This window comes from Eumetopias jubatus, unplaced genomic scaffold (genome assembly GCF_037043125.1).
Source record: "Eumetopias jubatus isolate StellerSeaLion01/CBP00866 unplaced genomic scaffold, mEumJub1_p1.0 scaffold_2, whole genome shotgun sequence".
Classification (NCBI taxonomy): domain Eukaryota; kingdom Metazoa; phylum Chordata; class Mammalia; order Carnivora; family Otariidae; genus Eumetopias; species Eumetopias jubatus.
Genome location: NW_028274808.1, coordinates 46,283,461 through 46,293,314, shown reverse-complemented (window position 1 = coordinate 46,293,314; position 9,854 = coordinate 46,283,461).

Below are 9,854 nucleotides of genomic sequence, written 5' to 3'. Positions count from 1 at the left end.
CTTCCAAGAAGATTGAATGTCCATAAAAAAGATTGTCAATTATAAGAAAAAAAGATGAAAAGTTTTCCAATTCATTTAACAAAATTTGCATATTCCTAGAACCTATATCTTTTAATGATAAGGAGGGTGGGAAGGAAGGCTAAAGAGACCGAGAGAGACTTATTTAAGAATACAGACCCCAGGAGCGCCTGAGTGGCTCAGTTGGTTAAGCGACTGCCTTTGGCTCAGGTCATGATCCTGGAGTCCTGGGATCGAGTCCCATGTTGGGCTCCCTGCTCAGCGGGGAGTCTGCTTCTCCCTCTGACCCTGTTCCCTCTCGTGTTCTCTATCTCTCATTCTCTCTCTCTCAAATAAATAAATAAAATCTTTAAAAAAAAGAATACAGACCCCCAAATTTTGTTAAACTAAATCTTATAAAAACTGGCTTTAGCACTATTAAAAGGCCAAGTATATAATATGACCATTACCAGAATATAGAAAAAGAAAAAGAAGAAGGGAAGAAAGGAAAAGGGAGGAAATAATCATAAACAACAAACAAACAAACAAAAAAACAACTATGTCTGCCTTCCTTAGTAATCAGAAAATGCAGATTAAAGTTTTTTGCTATCATGGCCATGATCATAATCATCATCATTGTTAATGGCAGTGAGTATGTGGGGAAATAAACATCCATTTATGACCAAAAATTCTAATAAATTTTCCAAAAGTTTATGAAAGTTCTCCTGGCTAATTCTAATCAAGCATTTTATCCATAGGAAATCATCAGAGATGGTCACAAAGACTTATGTGCAAGAGTGTTCATTATGTTTTTATGTTTTACAATGGCAAAAATTGGAAACTATTTAATATCCAATGATTAAAGTTTGTTTAAATATATGATATTATATTGATAATGTGGAATTTTGAGATCTTGCCTAAGGATATGGTAAAATGATCTTGGTATATCATGAAAAGAAATAACAGTATATAGTAAGATACTAATGTTTTTAAATATATACATTTAAAAATATTGTGCCAGGATCGCTAACCCAATATTGAAAGAGAAGAACAAAGTTGGAAGACTGATACTACCTGACTTCAAGACTTCCTATAAACCTCCACTAATCAAGACAGTGTGATATAGGCAAACGAATAAACAAATAGATCAATGGAGTGAAATAGAGAGCCTAGAAATAAACCCGCATAAATATACACAACCTATCTTTGAAAAAGGAGCATAGGTAGTAAAACGGGACAAAGAGTGTTCTGCAAATGGTAACGGAACAACTGTACATCCACCTATAAAAGAATGAATCTAGACACAGAACTTATATTCTTAACAAAAATTTATTCAAAGTAAGTGTCAGGGAAGGGATGTGATAGCCATTCTGTAAGGCACATAGAGAAGTGCTTAAAGACACATGTAATAAAGATGGTTATAAAAGTGCAAGAACAATTAACTTAAAATGGAACACAAATCTAACTGTAAAATGTAAAACTACAAAACTCCTAGAATATAACATAAGAGAAAACCTAGATGGCCTCGGGTATGTGCTGATTTTTTAGGTACAACGCCAAAGGCACAATCATATGAGAAATAATTAATAAGCTGGACTTCGTTAAAATTAAAAACTTCCATGGCAAAGATGAGGTCAGAACAATAAGAAAAGTCACAGACTAGGAAGAAATATTTGCAAAAAACACATCTGATAAAGGGCTATTATCCAAAATTTACAAAGAACTCTTTAAACAATAAGAAAACAACCTAGTTTAAAAATTGGCCAAAGATCTCAACAGACACCTCACAAAAGAGGATGTACAGAGGGGGCGCCTGGGTGGCTCAGTTGGTTAAGCCTCTGCCTTCGGCTCAGGTCATGATCCTGGAGTCCCAGGATCGAGTCCCACATCGGGCTCCCCGCTTGGCGGGGAGTCTGCTTCTCCCTCTGACCCTCTTCCCTCTCATGCTCTCTATCTCTCATTCTCTCTCTCAAATAAATAAATAAAAAATAAAAAAAATAAGAGAATGTACAGAGGGAAAATGTACATATGAGATGCTCCATGTCATATCTTATTAGGGAAATGCAGATTAAAACAACAATGAGATACCATTACACATCTACTAGAATAGCCAAAATCTGGAATGCTGACAACACCAAATGCTGGTGAGGATGTGGAGCAACAGGAACTCTTATTCATTGTTGGTGGGGATGCAAAATGGTACAGCCATTCTATAAAACAGTCTGGTCGTTTCTTGCAAAACTAAACATACTCTCACCATATGATCCAGCGAATCACACTCCTTGGTATTTACCCAAGAATTTGAAACTTATGTCCACACAAAACCTACACACAGATGTTTATAGCAGCTTTATTCACAATTGCCAAAACTTGGTGGCAACCAAGATGTTCTTCAGTAGGTAAATGGATAAGTGAACAATCCAGACAATGGAATATTATTCAATACTAAAAAGAAATTGGGTGTCAAGGCTGAAAAGATGTGGAGTAAACTTAGATGCATATTACTAAGTCAAACAAGCCAGTCTGTAAAGGCTGCATATGGTATGATTCCAACTCTACGGCATTCAGGACAAAGTGCAACTATGTAGATGTAAAAAGATCAATGTTGTCAGGGGGTGGGAGGGGAGAGGAACGAATAGATAAACCACAGATTTTCTTAGGTCAGTGAAAATACTCTGTATGATACCATAATGACGGATGCATGTCATTCATTAAGCAGTTATCCAAACCCATAGAATGTAGAACACCAAGAATGAACCCCAATGTAAACTCTGAACTTTGGGTGGCTATGATATATCAAGAAAGGTTCATCAATTTTAACAAATGTGCACTGTGTTGTGGAATGTGGAAAATGGGGGAAGCTATACATGAGTGAGAGCAGGGCATATAAAGGAAATCTCTTTACCTTTCTCTCAATTTTGCTATGAATCTAAAACTGCTCTAAATATGTTAAGAAAAAAAAGAAGAAGAAGATAGCAGGCAGGGAACCATGAAGGGGGGGAAATCGGAGGGGGAGATGAACCATGAGAGACAATGGATTCTGAAAAACAAACTAAGGGTTCTAGAGGGGAGGGAGTGGGGGGATGGGTTAGCCTGGTGATGGGTATTAAAGAGGGCACGTTCTGCATGAAGCACTGGGTGTTATGCACAAACAATGAATCATGGAACACTACATCAAAAACTAATGATGTAATGTATGGTGATTAACATAACAATTAAAAAATTTAAAGAAAAAAAGAGTTATAAAAATATTGTGTCTATGTTCTTGTGTGTATACATTAGATAAAGTAGACAGATGGTTAGGTAGATAAATTTGCATGTCGGAACTTATCTATGACAAATAAATAATAGTCTATTGTATTAACAGTATTTATAATTTTGACTTGGGGATTTAAAGCATTTTGTCTTTCTTTATACAGCTTTGTATTTGTCCCAATTTGTACAAAGATCAGCTCATGATTAGGAAAAAAAATTACATGTTTAGGTCAAAATAAATACTATGTAAATTAAGTTTGAGGCTCTCTCAGTTTTGGAACTCTTCCTGGGGATCTAGAAATATCCAATTACAGACACTATTTTAAGAAAGAATGTGATTCCATTATTCTGTAGCTGTCTGAATTGTGCTTCTTGTTTCTTACCAATTCATTTCAAGTCACATGCCCCCATAACTCAGAGGAGGCTGATCAGAGGACTTGCTCTGTGGTCAACAAGGCTTTGGATTGAGGTGCTGTGTTTTCATTTTTCAAAGAAGTCAGCATCCTTCCTTAACTATTTGTATCTGGTAAGCTCAAAATTTACTGTTGCTATTTTAACTGTTCTGAGAAAACCATTAGAGGGTTTTAGCCAGAGTGTGTCTATGAATATTCATAGAGAGTCTGCTTCTGTATTAGAAACCACACCCACATCTCTGCAGTATCTGCAGCATGAATAAGGGCTCTCATAGGGCAACATGAAAACTTGACACCAGGCTGCCTGCAGAATGCACATAAGGTCTGCTTTTTTGTACTGACTTTTGTATTTTATAGAAAAGCCTTTCTGCTTTACCTTTGGTATCATGGAAATGTTTTTAAGCTTCTTTTAATCTGTTTTGCATGATTTGCCTAATCACAAAACCTTCATAAAATTAAAATTGTCATTTTCTAAAATCAGAGATTGATATGTAGCTTTAAAAAGAGTGCATATACTATTCTTATATTATTTTGGGATGTACGATGAAGCAACATTTTGCATATATTCATAGTAATGAATGTAGAAAGGCGGTTAAATATATAGACAAATATAATGGTTCAAGCTAAGCATCCAATAATGCTATCATTTTAAATTTGAATTTAATATATGAATATAGGGGACATATATAAATGAGTTGATATATGGGTAAATATTAGCAACTTGCCTAAGATCACATAGCCAGCTAGCTAAATCCATTAAAATACATTTCATTCATATGCATCATTTATGTATGTCTATAGTGTGTGACACAAAGGTCACCTGGAAACTTTCTGTCTCTGTGGGAAGCAGGGAGCCCTCCACACAGTTTTTTTTGGTCAGTTCTTACGGTCTAATTTCCTATGGCCTCCTCTATCTTGTACATTGTCTTTTAATTGCACTAAGTAGGCAAAGTGGAAATCAATAGATCTTTGAGAACTAACCACCCCTTCTCTCCCTGCTCCCTGACCCCTGCCTCCCATACCACTGAATCCACAGGCATAAAGACATTAGTGAACTGTGGACTTACTGAAGTTATTTGAGAACAGGAATTTAAAGCTGAGCATAGAAGTTCAAATATCTTTACGGCATGTTTCTCTCCTAATTTTCCTGCCAGGATGTCTCTGATCTCACTAAGCATCTAGCCTTTCTTTTTTTGTTCTCTTTCTCCTTATTTTTCTCTCAAGAATTTCAATTCTTCTTTCAATTTGCCAGAGTAATTCAGCAAATTTGCATATCCCAAATTTGCTTGTCCAAACCTATCAATGTGTTCTCAACTTAAGGCTTTTCTCATTAACATAATGCACATAAGAAAAGCTGGGATTATATAATATAAACCTTGTTTGTTTTTTTTTTATTGGACGCACAATGTTGTTTCTTAAACATTAGTGCATCCAGGGTGACAGTTTTTGATTGCCCCATATGGTGCTCTTCCTACAAACCCATTCCTTCTCCAGTGTTCAACGCCCATTTCTGCTACAGTGATCTGCAATTCCTGCCTCAACTTCTCCCTCGTCCTGTGCTGCAGACCCACACACAAATCTGCGTACTGGACGTCTAGATATGAAAGGCCCTCAAGCAGCTGAAGTTCAACACAGTCAAAGGAAATCTCACTATATCCCACAAAACTCCTGCTATTTCTTTTTGTGCTCCTTATATTTGTTAATACCACTGCTATCTTCACAAACACCAGAGCCAGAAATCTAGGAGTCACTATGAAGTCCTACCTTTTCCTTGTAATTAACATTGCATTCCTAATGGAACTCTGTCTCCTCTAAAAGCTGTCATTTCCTTTCCAGACCCATTAGCCCACCTTGAGATCTTCATCATTTTTTTTTCTCCTCAACTCTGGAAACAACCAAATTAATTGATTTGCATTTGGTCTGTTCCAATTCCAATCTGTACTCTTCTACCTGTGCCACAGAGATTTTTCTAAACTACAAATCTGATTCTCATTCCTCCCCCTCGCTCAAAGGTCAAGCCCAAGTACACGGAGTATTAAATATTAAAGTACAATGTCCTTCACAATTTGGCTCTAGGTGACTACTGGTCTCGTGTATTTCCATACCCCTCCAGACTGCCAGGGCTGGGTCCAACCTTGTGCTGTTTCTCAGGGAGCCATCACAATTGATGTTCTGTTTCTGTACCTGTTTAAGTGTTGTTGCTTTTGCCTTGAAAGACCTTCCCTGATTTTTCTCTTTTTTTTTAAACTGGTAAATGCTTACTCTTCCTTCTAAGACCAAACCAAAAAAATCTTCCTCTAAGAAGCCCTACTTAACTCCTGCTCTTTTCTCTCTTGCTTAGCATGAATTCCCTCTCTACCCCTGTGTTCCATAGCACGTTTTTTATCACTTTATGAGAGCATTTGTTGTTTTACATTGTAATTATTAACTTAACACCTTGGTCTCCCATTAGAGTAGAAACTCCCAAGTCAGGATGGAGTCATATTCAAATTGATTTCCTCCATATTTAGCACAGTGCCTACAGCGAGGTCAGTGGATGCATCTTGTCAAATTAAATAATGGGTGATTCTTACTGAACTCTTGATATTTGTGGACGAAGGGACTTCAGATGGGTTCTTAAGGTGACCTTTTATATAACAAAAATTCTCCCCTTGACCCAACTTTAGCCAGGTTCCTCTGACTGTCCCCTTGCCTTTTTTTTTTTCCCCACTAGCACTTGTCCTTGGGCCTTGTCCTTGGCCTGCCTACTTCAGTTTTAGCAAGAATCCTGCTAGGTAGCTTTAGCAATAATCTCTCTACCCTTGATATTTGATCACCCACGGTATCTGATCAAATTCCTTTTCCCTGACATTTGATGTATAAGCCCTTGGCCTGCCTTCGACAGGAACCCTATTAAGTCAGTTTAGCAAAAGTCTCACTACCCTTTATGTCTCCTCTTAGTACTTTGTCATCCCTTGACCCGCTCACTCTGCTCTTGGGTTGTAAGTCTCTAACTGTCTTTTTGTATTCAGAATTGAGCCTGAGCTCTCTCCCTTATTGCCCATAGTCTGGGCACCTATTGCAACAGTTCTGAGAACAAAGTCTTCTTTTTCTTTAACATATGTCATGTTGACCTTTATGAGGATGCTACCCTCTGCACATAAATGAGGATCTGAGAGGTATGCTGATCCTTCCAGACCATTTTTTTTCCTACATAACTGAGTTTAATTAAATATGTTCTTCTCAGCCTACGTGACGTTGAACTTATGTCCAGAGAGTAACTAACTCATAGGTCAGAATTTGTCCATATTTAGGATGATAGATAACATTTTTAATTATCTCATTAGCACATATATGTGTTCACACTTAAACATGTGAAGGACTGGTTTTATAAAGAATACAGAAGAATAAGTACATCTAAATGATTATTGACCATTGGGATTCTCTAAATGAGATACAAATGCTAAAGAAAGAAAATCACCCATGTCCAAGTAATTGTAAGCATTCATTATAGGCTGCTTTCTCTTATTTCCCTAACAGACATAATGTCCTTAAGCAACTGTATACTTATTCTAATGATTTTGACACTGATTGAATGCCAGAAGTCTCTTCTGGGAACATATAAATTACAATATTTTTAGAATCAATCTTAACACTTCATAATTACACTTTGGTTTTCTTTAAATATTAAAATACTTCATGCCCACCTCAAAGCAGATACTAAAAGAGATTCACAGATACTGGTTAAATATTTTTTTAACACCTATGGCTAGATGCTGAGAATATAGGAGACAAATTCAAACAAGGTTCTTGTCCTCAGGAGTTTATTTTATAGTGCAAGAGAATGACAGACAATAAATAATAAAATATAAAGTCTACCAGATAATGATAAGAATTGTGGAGAAAAATACAGCATTTAAAAGAGATATGGTTTGTATAGCAGATGCTATTTTATATGGAGCAGTCTGAGAAGGCTTCTCAAAAGGTAATCATAGGGGAAAAATCTGGAGAAAGACACACACACTGAGAGAAAGAGAGACAGAGAGAGAGTGTGAGTGAGTGAGAGAGAGAAATGGTTGGTTGGAGGGGAATCCCATACAGAAGAACCTCCCAGTGCAAGGTGAAGTGGAAGGGTTGAATGTATTCAAATAGCATAAGGAGGCAATAGTAAAAGAAGAGGTCGGTAGACAGGTGGTGGTGGGTCCAGCTCATTGTAAAGCTTCTAGATTTTATTTTCATTGAGATGCGACCACTGGAGAGTTTGGAGCGGAATGACATAGCTGACTTACTCTTTTAAAAGAATTCTTCGGGTTGTGTGTGGACAATATGTTGTATGAGGGCAAAGGTATGAGCAGGGTGAGTAGTTAAGAGTTTCTTGTTATGATTTGGGGGAAGATGACAGCAATTTCGACTGGAGTTGTAGCAAAAGAAGCAGTAAAAGAAGGCTGAGGTGTTGACATATTTTGAAGGTTGGCCTATAGGGTTTGTTGATAGATTCATGACTGAGTGGAAAGAAAAAAGAAAGGAAACAAGGATGACTCCTTGGTGTTTTGTCTGAGCACACAAAGAATGAGATTACCATTAACTAAGATGGCAGCAGTGATGATTTTGGAAGGTGGGAATTGGGTCGTAAGGATATCAAGAGTTTTGCCTTTAAATGTGCTACCTATAATTAGCACTATCTCCTAGAAAAGGAATGTATTGCATTTTTTTCTTTCCAAGATAGCAAGGGACTGAAAGCTGTAGGAGTGTCTATGGAGTGGGTTGTATGCCTGGATGGTTCAACTTTGCAACAGAAAGTGGGCTGATTTCTTCAAAGCCTGGTGGGTTTGGAGAGGGAAATTACATCTCCCAATGTCATGACGATCTGTCTATATTTCACAAAGATAAGAACAATATTCTAATTAATTAAGCCTTACGGCAGTTTGGCTTGGATAGAACTGTGCCCAAAGAAACCTCTGTCTTTCTCCCTAGCATTAAAGCACAGACTGTTTTCATAACCCCTGAGATTCTTCAACATATGTTGAAGAGCAGTCTGAGACATAGTACTTCTTCTTCAACATAGTACTACTTCTAGCCAAGGGGCTTTCTGTGCTTGCTTATAAAGGGTGCTGACATTGCCTTAAAAAGAAGAACTCGTCAATGTTGTCTTTCTTAAGATAATAGGCAACTTTGGAGGTTGAGTTACACATCGACATCTTTCAGAACTTCGCACATACAGTATTTCATCAGATGCCTTTGCACGCAAAAATTCTATGAAATAGGTTGGACTACCACAATTATCATGGCTGGTTAGAAATCCAAAAGTTAAAAAGAAGAAGAAGAAACTAAATTCTAGAAGTAGTAAGTAGCAGCACAAAGTTGCAAAGGTGATTGCACCAGAGCCAGGATGAACTATCTAAACTTCTAGCGCAGTATTCTTTACACTATAGTACACAGACTGCCACTGAGCATTTAACTCTGTATTTATTAATCTCTTATGTAGGTTTTCTTTTGGAACCAGCAGCAACTCCTGCAGTCTACTTTATGTATGAGTGTTGTTGGGAAATAAGTCAGAGGAGGCTATTGGCAAGTTGAGGAGGGACCTGCTTTATTGAGTGATCATAAAACATCTTACATAAGCAACTGGAGACAATCCAGTTCTTTCTGGTTGCAGAGAAACTTGTCCTCCAACTCCTGGAAACAGGAATTTTAGATTCAACCAATGAAGCTGAAGCAAATAGCATTACCTCATCAAAAGAGTATTTCATTGGCTCTTCACTTTCCAAGTAGCTTTAGAATAGTTTCCAATACTTTAACCCTTGTGTTTATAACTCCAACATAGTGCAGTGTTGGAGCTAACTCTTATACTAAAGACATCCTGCGGGATATAAAATATGGTTAAAGAAGCAAATGCTGCTTATTTCCATTCAAAGTGTATAACTATACTAACGGTCAATTTGATTTAAAAAAAGAAATTGTAATTTTTTTTTTGCTGAATCATAATATCCCTATTTGCATGCTAGAAAAATATCAGTCCTTGAAAAAAGAAAAAATCAAAAAGAACCATAAACTGACTCTGCTGTATGTGGTGTGGCTTCTGAAATATCCAATATTTCCATGGACCGCCTCACCCATTTGTCTTTGTCAAATTGGAAGTTAGTGTTGGATTTAAGTGCTGGAGAGGGGAGTAGAAATATAAGTATGTGGAAGAAAATGATGAGCGCAGCT